Raw genomic sequence first — 14292 nt, 5'->3', positions numbered from 1 at the left:
ATGCCCAGACCTCCCCTCCCCCCCAGCCCAGGTGGTGTGAGGGGGTGCAGCAGAGCTGTTTTTTGTGGGGCTGTGGATTGATGGGATTTCTCCCTTGGGGACTTGGCTGTTGTCTTAGCTGCTGTGGATGTCCTTTTCCTGACTCTGCTCATTTGCTCTACTTTGCTCTTTTATACCAGACTTCCTCACAGCCATCACTTCTGTGGGTGAACTTGAGCTCCATTATATCCATGCCTCTCCTGTGCCTCACTGGGCTTGGGACCGGATGTGATTTTCAGACTTCTATTTGGAAAATTGTGTCTTTTGTCAAGATTTCCCTTATTTACAAAACTGCTGACTGCTGCCGGGATGCTAATAACAGCTTGATGCCCAGCACCCCTAAGTCAACCCAGGCCTCTGTCTGCAGTTGGCAAAACCAAAGCTCCATTTGTTGAAGTCTCTCGTTTCCCTCTCAGAGTCAGTTTTGGGAAGAGACCTTGGCCTGGCGCTCTCATCGCCGTCCCCTTCGCATGATTGAGTCCATTTGTGTTCCCTTATTTCTGTGTTTGTATCTTCTGTTTCTCTGTCTTCATCCCCCTAGCTGTGTCTGGCTGCACAGTGATGCCCTGCCACGTTTGCCTGCCGCCGTGTTGGCTCTTCCCCAGCCAGGGGGCTTGCACCTTGTTTGGCTCAGCTGCTTCCAGGAGGGCCTGCTAGGAATGGTTTAGTGTTTCCTGATGATCCCAGCGTGCTTGGTGAATGTCATGTCATTGTGGCCACACATTCCTGTAGGAAGCTGCAGTGATCACCCCCATTTTACAGGAGAGAAGAAACTGAGGGAGAAAGTGGTGGGATGACTTGACTGGGGTCACACAACTAGTAAGGTCAAACTCGAATTCAGGTCTTTCTGACTCCAGACGCAAGGCTCTGTGCCACCTGCCTGCCTCTCATTGAATCTCTGTACTTGCCTTTGACTAACATGTGGGGTAGATATCCCGTAATGAGATGCCTGGTTCAGAGGTATGAATAGTGAGAACTTTTTTGCATAATCCAAATTTATATACAGTTTTGTTGGACCACTTCATAGTTCCACCAGTGTATATTAAAGTTTCTGTTTTCCCACAGGCGCTCTACATTGACTGTTTCTATTTTTATTCATCTTAGATCATTTGTGAGGACTAAGGGTAGACCTCAGATTCTTTTTAATTTATGTTTTCCTCCTTTCAGTGACTTGGACCATCTTTTCAGATTTTAATTTTTACTTTGCAATTCTTTAGAAACTGTATCCTTTGATTACTTAACTATTGAGGAATGACTCTTAGTGTTAAATATATTTGTCTTCTGTGTCTGATAGAACTTGAATGATATATTTTTTCTCTACAGTTCTAACTTCATTGATTTTATTTTTATTCTTGCAAAAGCTTTTACATTTTATGTAATCAAATTCTCTTGCTTATCTTCTCTAACATTGTTTTAAAAGGACTGATGTGCTTCCGCACTTATGATAATGCATAATTGTTTTTCATTTGCATGACAAAGTTTAATATGCAACGTTTCTTTTGCCATCATGAATATCTTCTCATGTCTGACTGTGAAGCTTAGAACACTATGATCTTTGAAGACCAGAGGGCAGTATAGGGTGTGAGTAAGCTGGAACACATTTGGGAAGAAGTATAGTGTAAAAGTGTCATCAGAGAAAAGTGGGAGCCAAAAAAGACAGGCTGGTCACGTGGTGAGAGCAAGGAAGAACTGGAGAGACTGGGTTCTATTGGTACTCTGAGTGCATGGACAAGAATCAAGAAAGATATTTGTAAGGCAATCTGCCATTGTGTCGGACTTTGCAGTGATGGTGTGCTATTTTTTTTTAAGTTTTTTTTTGAGTATTGGAAATGATTACCATCATATTAAAATGATCACCATGCTGTGGAATTCTCTGGATTTAAAAATAATTTTACAAATTTATGGCATTTTCCCATCTAGTCATTCTCTAAGGCTTAATATCTTACTATTGTAAAAATAGCAAATAATAACTACATAATATCTTGACTTTCTTCCCTTTTTGTTAATGAATGGAAGTTCTAATTGGACATTTTCTTACTACAAATATTATACATTAATGTCGTGATTCAATTTTTGATGAGAAATAGTGTGAGAGGAGAGGTGTATGCAGGAAGAACATTTCAGGAGTGCAGTTAACCTCTCAATAGAACTAACTAGATCTAAACAACCATTGCCTTGAAAAATAGTGAGAGTTTTGGCTTAATTCAGGGCAGAAGCTTTGAAAGGTTGTGATTGGGGGTGAAAGCCACCAGCAGTGCAGTCATCACAGCCCTAGGGGGCCTTGCAGGCATCAAAGTGGCTCCCTCTGTTTGAAATCTTTCTCAGCAGCTGTGCACACTGCTTGTTTGTATGAATGATGGGCACTTGTCATCAGGGCATGAATGCAGAGAATGTATCCATTAACTGAGTCATTACTCAGTGATATAGAGGGGAACCAGGTTCATCAAAATCATTGGCCATTTGGGTGAGACTATGTAATGTATTCTTGACTTGCCAGGCTTCTGAGGGATTGGGGAGAACTTTGGTTAGAGTCATTGAAGAATTGATGGTGACCTTCAAGGAAAAAGTCCTGGCCAATGGAATGGGCCTTGATTTTGCTATGTGGGGCAAAAAGAATGGCGGCAGCTCACTGATGGGTCAGATGGTATCATGTGAGAAGGTGGTGCTGAGTGGAGGGACAGCTTGTATTGTGCCTCTGTCCCAAGATTAATGAGCGGTGTGATCACAGTGACACATTAATGGTCTCCAGTCCCAGGGGAGGGACTGTAAGAATTTGCAGATGACTTTGTGAACTTGCTGTTAGTGATTTTTTAAAAATGATAAACAGCAGAGGTTTGGTTCCCCCCCAAAAGATGGTTTTTAGCCAGTGGGTTCTAGGATCTACTGACCAATGAAAAAAGTTGATTTCTGACAAAAATTTTTTAATGTGTTTATATACAAATTTTTGTAGTTACCTATTTAAGAAAGCAGTTGATTACTAAGAGCCGGCACTGTTTTGCTGATTCATTCTAAATCAGCTTCATTCTTTTTTTGAAAGGGTTATAAAACTGACAGATGAAGATAATTCAGTAAAAATGCTATATTGATAAATTTCATCAAGGTCTTTTAAGAATTTAGTCTAGATTTTTCTAAGCTATTTCACAATGTCTTTATAGTCAAAGTGAAAAAATAAGGACTGTGGATTTTCTGGTCAGGTGGGCTTATGGCTGGTTTGGAACTACAACTGAGAGTATCTGCTTACTAGCTTGACTTTAGCCTGGAAGGAGGGTTGCTGATGGTATACTTGCTGGTTGTGCTATTTGGCCCTTTCCAGTGTTTCTGTCAACAATTGAATGACATAGCTTGTTTCCTATTTTCAGGTGATACTTATTAGGAGCAATGAAAATTTACAGTGATATATGTCAATTATTTGGATTAAAAATAGCCAGGGAATGTCTCTGAGACGGGTGGGGGTGGGGTGGATTGCTGTAGTCTTTTTTGACACTGATATTCTGTGATTATGTAGATTTGGGTGTCCACCCCTTCCCCCCCTCCTCCAGCCCCGAGTTGTTCCCCACCACCCTTTGAGGAGGCCCTGTTAGGTGCTAGGTTTGTCTGCCTAGAGCTGCCTTCTCTCCCTCCCCCCCCCCCCCCCCCCCCCCCCCCCACCTGTTCACGGAAACGGGGCATTCCCTGGCTATTTTTAATCCAAATAATTGACATATATCGCTTTAGAACCCCCCCCCACTCCCCACCCCATGGTTGCCATCCCAATTGAGAATACAAGAAAAGCAAAGCCTCTTACGAACATCTGTATTCTTTCTGTGTTGGCCGTGTCCAGACACAGTTTGTCTCTCTGCACTGGGAGGCCTCCGCCTCTCTCCCAGGAGGTAGATGGCATGTGTTGTCATTGGCGCTGGCACCCTAGTTGGTCATTGCACCAGTGAGTTCAGCACAATATTCCATCACACTTATATATCAGACCTTGTTCCTTTTCTGATTCATCTTCTTTGCCCCCAGGAGGCAGGAGTAAAAATTCCTCCCAAAGCCTCGCTTTCATAGAGGGCTCAGAATCTTTGGTCAGTTCTTCATTTCCAACAGCTGCTCTCCTTGGGTTCTACACACATCATGCCTTCCCATTTTGAGGGGTGGGGGAGTAGTTGGGAGGGGAACCTCCCTCCCTCCCCTCCCTCTTTCTTTTGTTTATTGTGTCCCATTCTCTCCCCCCCCGCCCCCCCATTGTAAGCTCCGAGAGTATGGGGACCAGCTTTTCTTTTTCCTGATTATATTCCCATCCCTTAGCAAAGTGCCTGGCACATAAACTACACGCTTAATAGATATCTATTGACATATTGACTATTGACCTCAAAAAGAATTGTATTTTTGTAGATCCTTAGACTTTGGTTTTGGACTGATCCCTCCCTTAATCTACCCTACCTCTTTCTGCTCATCCCCCTTCTCTTTCCGTCTTCTTTCCCTAATAAAATATATTTCTGTACTCCTTGTGTGTGTATTTTTTTTTTTACCAGTTCAGGTAAGAGTGAGGTTGCAGTGTCAACTACTCTCCTGACTCCCTCCAGCTTGTTTGTTGTAGCTCAGTACATGAGAGAATTTTCTTTAACACCTCTCCCCTGATCCCCTGATTTCTCTTCTCTCTTTCCAGTCTTGAAGGGAAAGTCATAACAAAAGTCGTTCCAGGCTTTAACACCTTCTTTGACTCCGATGATGACAGGCTTCAGTGGGAGCTCGGGGAATGTAAGCACTTTATCACTTCATTGTTCATTCACCTTTTCTGTTTTATATTTTTCTTGACTCCTTTGTTTGAACCTCAGAGTTTCCAGCTCTTACTGGACTTTCTTCAGCAACCCTGGGAAGTCCTTTATTTCATTAGAAGTCTGTTTTCCTCCGGTAGCATTATACTCAGTTTTGCTGGGTAAGTTGTTCCTGGTTATAAGCCTTTGCCTTTGCCATATCATGTTCCAAGCTCTTTGCTTCTTCATGGTGGTGTCTGCTAAATCCTATGTGACTCCCTTTCGTAGAGTCTTACACCCCCCCCCCCCCCCCCCCCCCCCCCCTCCCGTTAAAATGTGATCTCCTTAAGGGCAGGGCCTGTCTGCTTTTATTTGTATTCCCTGAGCTGGGCACAGGGCCTGGCACAGAGTCAACACTTAGAAGCCTGTTGACTTGCTGGGACTCATTTGAATAGCCTCTGCCTGAAGATCTGGGAGGGGGCACCCCCCTCCAGCCTCCCCAAGCAAGCCTTGAGCTCTCATTGTTAGAATGTCTTTTCTGTCATTGAGCCTGAATTTGCCCTTTTTAGTTTGATGCTTTACTCCTGGCTGTGCACTTCGGGGCCATCTTGACCGTGTTTGGCTTGTCCTTGGTGTAATGGAACTTTGGATACTTCCCTATTTCCCCTTGGGGCCTTTTCTGCGCTGAACCGAATGTGCCTTGGTGGATGGGAGGCCTGGGCACTCCCCTTTTGTCAGTGTCTTCCTTACACTGTGGCTTTTGCCACCGAACACCATCCCCAGCTTGTGGGCTAATGAAGTCAGGGGACAGGGCGATGGTCTACTCCCTGGTAAGGAAAGGTGGCGGCCCAAGGTCATGTGAGCTTCTTTGGCTGCTCTGGCAGAGCTGCGGGGCCTGCACTCAGCAAGACCCACGTTCATATCTGGCCTCTGGGTAACCCTGGGCAAATCATGGTCCCTTTGCCTGCCTCAGTTTCCTCAGTTGTAAAATGGGGTTAATATGCCGGCCCTCCCAGAGTCGTTGTGAGGATGGCACTGGGAGCACACCGTCTGTGCTTATTCCCTTCCCTCCCATCACGCTGCGGTCCCTTTGAGTGAGCAGCCACTGAAACGACCCTCCAGGTCTCCCCATCTCGGGCTGTGAAGGTGATTGCTTTTTTGTACCCAGGTGTAAGACTTTACATTTTTCCTCATTGACTTTTATTTTCCTTCCTTGATCACTTCCTCTCTTCCTCCCTCCCTCCCTCCTTCCCTTCTTCCCTCCCTCCCTCTCTTGGCCAAACTGGAAGTGCAGTGACTACATCTGGCATTGCTCCCACTGCTCATCAGAAGCTTTTGATTGGCTCTACTCCTGACATGGGTAGTTTGTACCACCTCGGGCAGCCTGGTGGTTCCCGGCTCTTGGGGCTTGAATTATTGTTGGACTTGCCAGACTCACGGTTGACTTTAGCCCTCCTTCAGTTCATGAGCTCCCGATTTGTTAGCTGTTCTCCAGTCCACAGGCACCTGTGTGGTGTTTCTGTGGCCATTTGTTCTTCAGTGACCTTCTAGGGGTAGGGGCCTAGAGATGGAATCTCTGGGATCAGTGGCATGGATGTTTGAGTGACTTTGTCTTGTCTGCACAAGTCCATGTTGCTTCCCAGAATGTGTGTGATTCTCAGCTCTGCCAGCAATGCCTTAGTGGGCCTATCTCTTCATCACCTCCTCCCCCCCCCACGCTGTTTCTGCCTTTTGTCATCTTTGGCAGTGTGTGGAGGGACAAGGTGAAACCTCAGGTCTTCTTGGATTTAATGGGAATCCAGTTGTTATTAGTGATTTGGAGAATTCTTTCATTTGGTTATTTAGAGTTTGCAGTTCTTTTGAGAACTGTTCACATCTTTTGGCTTAGCTAGTAGAGTGAATGGATCGTAGACCTGTTTGCCATATTCATGTATAATAGTGGTCTGTTTATCTAGTATTCCAGACCTTTATCCGAGAAATTTGCTACAGTGATGTTTTTTTCAATTGATCACTATTTTCTTATTTTATTTATTTATTTATTTTTAGAAGCAATTGGGGTTAAGTAACTTGCCCAAGGTTACACGGCAAGTTTTTTTTTTGTGTGTGTGTGGGTGTTAAGTGTCTGAGGCCAGAACCAATCCCGGGTCCTCCTGACTCTGGGGCCGGTGTTCCATTCACTACGCCACCTAACCGCCCCTATTTTTCTTACTTTAAATGCATTAATTTGGTTGTTAAAAAAGCTTTTGGGTGTCAGTAATCAAGATTTTGTTGCCTTTTGTAATTGCTCTTCTCCCTTCTTTAGTTCAGAATTTATTCTGAACTAAACTCAAAGCTATGAAAATGTACAATCTGCTAATATTCAAAATTTCTAAAAGGCGTGATCTGTAATATTCATGTCACGTCCATTTTGAATTTTTTTGTGAAATATGGCCTAAGATGTTGGTTTTAGCCTGGTTTCCCCAGTTTCTTTCTTTCTTTTTTTTTTTTTTTTTTAAAGCAATCAGGGTTAAGTAACTTGCTCAAGGTTACACGGCCAGGTGTTTCTGGGTGGGTGCTAAGTGTCTGAGCCCGGATTCGATCCCCAGGTCATCCCGACACTGGAGCCGGTGCTCTTACTCTCTGTGCTACCTGGCTGCCCCAGTTTCAAATTGGGAATTCTTTCCTAGGTAATTCTTGTTACCAGATTTTTGAATATTGGGTTATTGAGTTTCATATTGATCTACTTAAAATTTTTTAACTAGCAACAACTGGTTTTGATAACTACTACCTTATGTAGCTTGAGATTTGGATGTACTATTTCCCTTTTATTCATTCATTCATTCATTCATTTATTTATTTTATTCCCTTTTTTCACTATTGGTCTTGATATTCTAGATGTTGTGTTCCTCCAAATGAATTTGCTTTCTTACCAGTCCAAAGTTATTGCTTTCCCTGATATGTCCTCACCAGGGCAGTATGTAATTTAGGATGCCTTCTGGGGGCCTTGCTGCTTGTAATCTTGAGCTGATCAAACACAAAATAGAATATGCATTTGGCATATACATCTGTGCACCTCCTCCTTAGCTGTATGGTCCTTCTGGATTGCTAAGAGGTCTGCCCTGGAAGCCAGTGTGGTGTTGGTATTCTGAACAGAATGGAGGGGCTTTTAACTTGTACTGATTCTTTTGATTTTGATGTTATTTCCCAGATTCAGACTCATATCTAGTGTTATGCTTTCCTCTGTGTAGGTAAAAAAGAAAAATATTTGTTAGGAGAAAGACATCAGATTCAACTATGGTTTGTTTGCAAGCTGACAAACTGATTTTCCACAAGATAATTTAGATAAAGTTAGATACAGGCCAATGAAATAAATGACTGAGGTAAATAAAATGTAATATTGTCCTTTATTAGCAACATTAAAACAGCTAAAATGATATTAGATAAGGAATTAGAAAGGACATTCTATAGTCAGCCTTACTTTGGGTGTAGAATTCCCTTTTAAATATAAAAGGGAAACTGGTCCCTCCAGAAAGCAGAGCGCTTCCGGTGACTGAACTTTGGGCTGACAGAATATCGGACGGTATTTAGGGTTTCTCCTCGTGACCCAAACTTTATGTGAGTAGCAGAGATGCTTTTTGTCAACTAGCCTGCTTTGGCAGAGAGGTGAAGATAGGTCACGTTTTATGTGGCCTCTGGCTGGATTGGCCACTCAGGAAAAAGTCACTAGAAAGTTAGAGAATCTTCTCAAGTTGTTTCTGTGTAGTTCTTCGCAGAAGTACATGCAATGATTTCTCCCACATTTTGGATTGTATTGCTTTTGATTTTTTTTTCTTTTCTCAACTATGTCCACTGAAAGCAACGAAGAACATCTTACATATACCTTCTTTTAAATGGATTGAAATTTCACCTGGGCATTTCTTTTAGGGTTCTTTGAGTAGTGGAGACAGTTAAGGTATGAGAATACTGCAATGTGAAATCACTGGATTATAGGGCTGTGCTGGGTTTTCAATGGGGCGCTTGTCAGAAATGGATGAAGTTCAGGTTAGGCCTCAGACATTTGAGCATTATGATTTTGGGGCAGTCAGTTAGCCTCGTCATCTGTGAAAATGAGAATAATAATAGTGCCTTCTCTGCCAAGATTGTAGTGGAGATAACAAGTGATGATCTGTGTAAAGGACTTCGTGAGAAAACTTGTGCATGCCCTCCTTTAAACAGTAGCAAACAGCTAATTCCAGCAGACTTGATAGAAGTTCACTGAGTGGAACAAGGTCCACCCTCTCTCTAATATCCCTCATAAGTGGTTGTGTGTCGCTGTGTGTGTGTGTGTGTGTGTGTGTGTGTGTGTGTGCACGTGCGCGCACGCTCTTATGTGAGTGCGTGTTTGTGTGGGGGTGGGGGTGCAGCACCATCGGTGGTAGTGCCCTCTGACTAGAATAGGCATGCATCCATTGGGTTTGCAGTTTGGACAAGGCCTTGGCAGCTGCTGGGAACTCAGATCTCCTGCCCTGTGGGGCTTCGGTAACTGCCCTGATGCACTGACCAGAAGAGAGAGGAGCAGCTCTTGGGGACTCACACTGAATCTGCTTGCTACTGCTGCCACTGAGAGCAAACATTGGCTTATTTGCAGAGTGATTTTTGGTCTATATAAAATTAAATTACTGATTTACAACCAGAATTTCCCAAGTTAGAAGATGAGAATGTGTAATGCAATGCTTGAATGAAAACGGATGTTTTTCTTTCAATTTGTGAGATGATGTGAATAGAAATAGAGCAGTTTTGAAGTCTGCATTTGTCTGGGGCTTCTTCGGGGCCCCCTCATCCTCTGGGCTGGTGGGTGCTGGAGAGGGAGGAGCCTGCTTTGCATAGGGTTATTATCTTGGCAACCATTTGAGGATCTCAGGTCAGATTTGAAAGATCCCACTTAGCATTTTAGAGTCACAAAAGGTCTTGGCAATCTTGTCACAGTCCCTCCCATTATAGAAGAGGATGCTGAGGCCTTCTAGCTCCTTATTATTAGGCTTTCAACAGCTGGTTGTAGTGTTTTAGGGGTGTTCAGCAAGACTTCTTTACTTGGGAACAACATTTGGAGAAAATCAGTTTATTAGTTTTTGCTTTTGTTCAGTCTTTTCAGTCATGTCTGCCTCTTTGTGACACCATTTGGGGTTTTCTTGGTGGAGATCTTGGGGTGGTTTGCCATTTGCTTCAGCTCATTTTATGAATGAGGAAACTGAGCCAAACAGGGCGAAGTGACTTGCCCAGGGCCACACAGCTGGGAAATGTCTGAGGCTGGTTCTAAACTCAGAAAAATGAGTCTTCCTGACTCCGGGCCTGCCACTCTATCTATTGCACAACCTTGCTCACTAAATCCTTTCTTTCCTGCCTCCTTACTTCCCTGCCTGCCTGCCTTCCCAGACTGGAAAACTTAGAACTGCGTCTTCTTGCAGTTTTTAAAACTTGAGAATCATGATGAATGATGTGGAAGATTTTTCTTGTACCCTTGTAGGTACAAGAGGACCCAGTGAAGCTGCAGTGACTGCTCAGTCCTTCTTGCGCTTCTCAGGGTGGCCACGACTTTGGAGCCCTCGTCTGTAAGGTGTGGAATCACTTGTTGAGGCTTTCCCAAGGAGTCAGAGGAGCCACACTGAGCTTCTCTGTCTCCTGAGATGGAAGAGGAGCAAGGACCAAGCAGCAGTGCCACTTTCTCTGCAAGACCTCAGGTCCGCAGGCTTTTGGCCTAACCTTGTGCTAGGGCTTTAGTGAAGGACAAAGAGGTGGTGCAGGCCTGCGACCAGGGAGAAACCTTCTGGCTAGTCACTGCATCACCATCTGCCTCAATTTTCTCATCTATGAAATGGGGATTATAATTGCACCTACCTCCCAGGGTGCTTTTGAAGATCAAAGGAAATATGTATAAAAAGTCTTTAGAGCGCAGTGCCTGTGGGCCCATTTGGGGCTCTCTTGGCAGAGATACTGGGGTGGTATGCCATGTCCTTCTCCAGCTCATTTTTTGAGGAAACTGTGGCAAAGAGGGAGAAGTGACTTGCCCGGCGTCACCCAGTTAGTGTGGGGAGGGTGGATTGGAACTAGACTTCCCCTGGTGGTGCCTGTTGCCTTCATTGGTCTTCAGTGGGCTCTTTGCTGGGAAGCTCTGCTGACCTGCTGGTTTGTTTGCACGCCCTTAGCATTCTTAGAACAGGGGAGCTTGGGGCAGGGGGGGTGCTGCTGGCTGGGATACTTTGCTCTTAGTGAATGAGCTGCTGAAGCTCAGACTGAAAGGGCCTAGCAGATTGAGGCTGAGGGGGAAGGGGCAGCCTTGGCCAGTCGTGTGTGATGTCTTCTCCTCTGATTGGAGGTGATGGTGAATTCTGAGGTCATTGGGCTTTTCTGGAGAACTGCCGTTAATGATCAATGTGGAGAACATCCAAAGCTGTGGCATTCCTTTCAGAACACCTCCCTTCTCCTTTGCCAGATGAGTCGGGCTCAGTGGGGAGAACATTGGACTTGGAGTCAGGCAGATGTGGGGTCTAGTACTGTCTGGCCAGCAAACGTTTGTTACATCTAGACACAGGCCTGAGCCCAGGGCACGCAGAGAAAGGCTCCAGTCTGATGGCACATATGACTGCTTTGGAGATCATTTCAGCTGGAAGGCACTCATCCCAGAGAAGACTCGGAAAGATTTCTTGGAGAAGGTAGGCTTTGAGTTGAGACCTGAATGGAGCCAAGGAAGCTGGGAAGTTTCCTGGAGAAGGGAAAGAATTTCAGGCATCTGGGATAACCAGTCAAAATGCCTGGAGTCTTGAGATGGGATGTGTTGTGTGAAGAACCTCAAGGCCAGCACCACTGGGTCATAAAATACACTGCAAAGGGAGTAGGGGCCAGGGAAGGAAGGGCTTTGAATGCCAGAGCATTGGGTATTGGATCTTGGAGGTCAGAGGGAGTCACTAGAGTTTATTGTGGGGAGGGGTGATGTGAACAGACTTGCACTTTAGGAAGGTCCAAGGTCCCTTTGGTGGTCCAATGGAGGATAGGCTGGAGTGGGAAGAGAGTAGTTTAGGGGTGAGACAGTGATGGTGGGCCTACCCCAGAGTGGTAACAGGGTCAGAGGAGAGGGGAGGGTGTATTCTAGAGATGCGCTAAAGGTGAAATCAGCAGGCCTTGGTGACAACTTGATTGTGGGGAAGCCAGGAGGACTTCTTGGTGGGAGACAGTAGTAGGGAGGTTTGGAAGAGAAGATTTGGGAAGGTTTGGGACATGCTGTATGTAAAGTATCTATATTTATAAAGCTGTAAATATTTTTTGTATATAAATAAAAGATTTACAGTAGTGGTGTCAAACTCAGAATTGGGGACCAGGAGCATGCGTTAATGTTATTTGTCTCTTACTGTATTTTAATTTGTTAAAGATATTTCCCAATTACATTTGAATCTGGTTCCCGTCTTACCCCAGAGTAACCTTCGCTGTAAATCAAGTTTTCTTGTCTGGTAGGCAGCTGGAGAGGGAGAGACCTTAGCGTGAGAGATTCCAAGGTGCTTCTGAGGGCTGCTTTCCTGAAGATGCCCTTTCCCCGAGTGCCTTTTCATCGGTCCCTGGATAGCTGCCCTCACTCTTTGTTTTTTTATCTGCATCCAAATGAAGCCTTAGTCTCTCATAGTCTGTAGAGGTGAAACTGATGGTGTTGGGGAGGTTCAGGGACCCCTCAAGGCCTGAAGTACATGAGAAGGGTCATCTGGAATGAATTCACGGACTCAAGCATTCTTTAAGTCAAGTTGGCAAAGGTTTATTGTAACATCAGTATGGCAGGCAGAGCTCCTTAGGGAACTTGCCACTTAACAGGAATGATGCTAAAGCTGATATGGGAAAAGGAGTGGATTATCTGGCAGATATGCTAATTAGGTGATAACTTACTGTGTTTGGTCACTGGCACTACTTGAAACCAGGGGAAGGGTTTCTCAGGGTGCATTTTTGGTCTCTCATCTCCATAGCAAGATCCCATTGAGAGTTGATGTCTATAGCTTGACCTCTGGAGTGTATGTGATAACTTTGGGAATCAACACATGATAATTCTGTGGTGACAGGATAGTCCTGTTTTTTCAAGAGAATTTCTTCTGAGGTCAGCTTGTTTTTGTGATGGGGAAAGGTAGTTTGTCTTACTGGGGCCCCCTCATGAGTTATGGCTAGGCATAGGGTTCTTAGGCTAGAGAGAAAACTGGCAGGGACAGTGTTCAGAAGCTGGGGAGAAATGTGAGCTTAGAATTGGGGTCCACGCATAAGCACCCCATCAGTAAGATGTATAAAATAAATGCCACCACACCTGGTATATAGTGGGTGCTTTTCACAATGCACACTATTATTATCCTTAGTAATTTTTTCAAAGCAGGGTTGGAATGTGATTAGATGTGAAGATTTCTTGGGCTAGCAGTAGGAAGTCAGTCAATAAACGTTAAGGACCTTCTCAATGCCAGGCACTGAGCTAATCACTGATGACAAAAAGCCAGGCAGAGACAGTGGGAACATTGCTTACATACTTAGCCTACAGAGGAAGCAGAAAAATGGTGGGGTGGGGTGGGCTCATGGAGGCAGAGCTTCTGAGGTCTCCTCTCCCAGTTAGAGGAAGGTGGAGTGGGCAGGAAGATAAGGAGTGGGCATTTGAGAATCGAATCTAGAGGGGGCAGCACATGGGATGGAAGTGGCCAATCTTATCCTAGTGGTGCTGTGTGGGGTACGGAGACCCTAACCCAAATTGACTACTTGGAGACCTCAAAGTGAAGATAGGAAGTTTTATTAGAATCTTGTGGAAAGTGGGCGGTCCAATCACTGGAACAATGCCCAGGAGAGGAGGCCAAGGTACAGAAGCAGAAACTGGGTTAAATAAGCAAGGGTTACAGGCCCCTCCCAAACATTAACTTAATTATTACTGATGAGGCTCTAATTTTGTTAGATAATATACATAATACATGAGGTCCACTACACAAGCTCAGTAACAACCTCAGCATACTGAACTTCCTTCAGTCCAACCTAGATGTGTCCTTATCTGGGCCTGAGTGTCCCAAGGCCGCTGTCTACTTTCTGATTGGTCACATCCACCTGCTGCTGCCAACATTACTTCATTTTTAGTATTATCTAGGAGTTCTCTGGGAACTCAGACTTCTTCCCAAGGCTTTTATCAATAGTTTTATCAATCAATTCTTGCAGTTCTGTAGAAACTTAACCCTTTGTTACCTCTCACACTACCATTCCTTTCCGCAAACTAGAAACACCTCTAATTTGATCACAATAGTTAATCCAGTCAATTGTATTAATACTCAGTAGCTCTTACATTACCTTGAAATACATAATGACACACACACACACATATGTGGAAGCAATACTGAACTTAGTTACAAAATATAAAGAAGTAATAAGAATGTATATACCGTGTTTCCCCGATAATAAGACCTATCCCAAAAATAAGCCCTCCCCTTACAGTGTAAGATTTCTCTAAAATAAGCCCTCCCCCGAAAATAAGCCCTATTGAGATTGCTACTGTAGTGAAGGTGATCCCCTG

The 14292-nt window shown here is 44.4% G+C and overlaps 1 protein-coding gene across 9 annotated transcripts in view; it reads left to right on the top strand.

The window, feature by feature from the left end:
• Positions 1 to 14292, top strand: part of ZZZ3 (zinc finger ZZ-type containing 3) — a 116235-nt gene that overhangs the window by 27765 nt on the left and 74178 nt on the right. For 2 of the 9 annotated variants that reach the window (XM_069102224.1, XM_069102228.1), the window contains one exon: positions 4682 to 4773. The exons of 6 other annotated variants lie outside the window; for them this stretch is intronic. The gene's annotated coding sequence lies outside the window, so the exon portion shown is untranslated. Of the gene's footprint in view, positions 1 to 4681; positions 4774 to 11302; positions 11438 to 14292 lie in introns of those variants that run through there. One more of the 9 variants, XM_069102229.1, reaches the window with a different exon arrangement.

The sequence above is a fragment of the Petaurus breviceps genome, unplaced genomic scaffold (assembly GCF_028583685.1).
Source record: "Petaurus breviceps papuanus isolate PSGF00001 unplaced genomic scaffold, PetGlider_PUasm1.0 545, whole genome shotgun sequence".
Classification (NCBI taxonomy): Eukaryota; Metazoa; Chordata; class Mammalia; order Diprotodontia; family Petauridae; genus Petaurus; species Petaurus breviceps.
This window is presented reverse-complemented; position numbering and strand designations above follow the sequence as displayed.